Raw genomic sequence first — 2172 nt, forward strand, 5'->3', positions numbered from 1 at the left:
AGCTCCTCTCCAAACACTGAATGCTGCTGACTGCAGGAATTGGAGCAACATCAGAAAGGAAGATTTAAGCCGAGATTCTCAAAAATGTTTTTCAAATAAGGAAAAGCTTAACCGACCGTGCCCAGGCAGGAAATTTCACAAGAGTACAGATACCCAGGACTGAATGTCAAATAGGTGTATCTGTTAATTCAAATATTCAGGGGCCCCTGACGGGCATAATACCAGGAAAACGGCAAAAGTTGGATGTATTTTTCTGTCGTTTCCATTGCAAAACATGTATCTCCCTGTTGTTGTTTTATTATTATTATTATTATTATTATAGTAAAATTCTGATATTCCGATATGCATGGTGAAACCACTGAGGTGCTGGATTATCAGAAATTCCGAAAGTATTGGACATTTGTATTGATGTGCAAATGTTCCTGTTCTGACATTAGTGGAAACAAAGCAATACTTCTGTGGTCAATCCGCAGTACAACCACTGCAGGGTGACCTCCAACCTGGCAGGGTCTCAACCTCTAGACTATCCAGTAAATTCCTGTTAGGCTTCGTTCATATCTGCGTCAGGGCTCCGTTCCGTCACAGCTTTCCGTTGGAACGGAGCCCTGACTGACACAAACGGAAACCATAGATTCAATGGTGACAGATTCGGTGCCAATGGTTTCCTTTTGTCTCCATTGTGCAAGGGTCCCGTCATTGATGTAATCAATAGGTTAGTCAACTACGTTATTGATTCCGTCAAAACGACGGAACCCTTGCACAAGGAGACAAAAGGAAACCATTGGCACCGAATCTGTCACCATTGAAATCAATGGTGATGGAAACTGAAACCCATGGTTTCCATTTGTGTCAGAGTCCCGTTCCGTCTCAGTTTTCCATCAGCGCAGATGTGAACGAAGAGCCTTAATCTGATTTCGAATTATTTTTATCTCATGTCTGATTAGCAGGATTTCCAGGAAAACAAGCCATATACATTAGATGTATGTCAGCCAAACTCGACGATTTCGACCAACCTTGTAATGTGTATGACGGCATCCCAACTCGATGGCAGATGTTGGGGCAAAGTAGGATCGGGCTGTTGAATTTTAACACGCCCGATCCTTTTGTTTATTAGAATATTAGCCGCTACCAGAGGAGTGTGGCAGTGGCTTTCTACTTTCACCCTGTTGAAAACACATGCACACTCGGCAGAGCATCCATGTATATGGGGGCGTTGGGAGGTATATCTGTCCGCTATCTAAAATGTATGGCTAACTTAAAACAGTTGCCAGACACATCAAATATTTCTGTATTACTATAGCCCTGATGTATATTGCCACATTGTACACAGAATGCTTTAACTCATATCATTCCCAGTTTCCATGGTGTTCACAATCTAATAGTAGAAGAATTATACAGCTAATCAGCTTCATTTTTCGTTTTTCTTTCTATTACTCCAATATATTCTTCAGCACTGTACTCTCATGTATCAGAAAGATAGTGCATGTTCATCATATGCGGCATATTTACCAACATTTAGTGCCATTTTTCCCCCAGATATGGAGTGTAGTCAACATTGCAACATAGGTATAATCTCATTATTTGCTGCAGAAATTGGAGTAGACATCATGTACGATAGGCTAGATGTGCTATACCTGAGCACTGTAGTCAATGATTACAGCAGAGACATGCTTAAAGGGGGTGTCAGATAAAGACAATCCATGTCCATATGCCCTATTAGGGCACATAGACGTTATAGAGGGGTCTTGCGGACTTCAGCCATCCATGTATTAAAGGTGTTTTTGTAAAAAGTAAACTCCTGTATATATGCCTTAATAAAACCGAAACGGAGAGCCACCATGGCGAGGTTTGGAGAAGCCATACCCGCAACTTCACACTTTTAAATGGTCAACCATTCATCGGAATGGCCGCCAAGCAATACTACAATTAGGCGCTTCAGGGGAGGTGTATCGATGACATAATTTTCCCTTCTAAAAATGAGCTTTTTGCCAGAGGTGTGAGAAGTCACAGCAGGTACCAACAAAAAAGGGATTGTCTTTGTGAGACCAAGTTCCCAAAATGGTGCAGTTTTTTATGTCTTTTATAAGTCACCACCAAGACCGAGTCCTAAACAGAGGAAAAATATAACGAAATGAAAGGAAACACTTTAAAGAGGCTCTGTCAGCACATTAT

This window comes from Rhinoderma darwinii, chromosome 4 (genome assembly GCF_050947455.1).
Source record: "Rhinoderma darwinii isolate aRhiDar2 chromosome 4, aRhiDar2.hap1, whole genome shotgun sequence".
Taxonomy (NCBI): domain Eukaryota; kingdom Metazoa; phylum Chordata; class Amphibia; order Anura; family Rhinodermatidae; genus Rhinoderma; species Rhinoderma darwinii.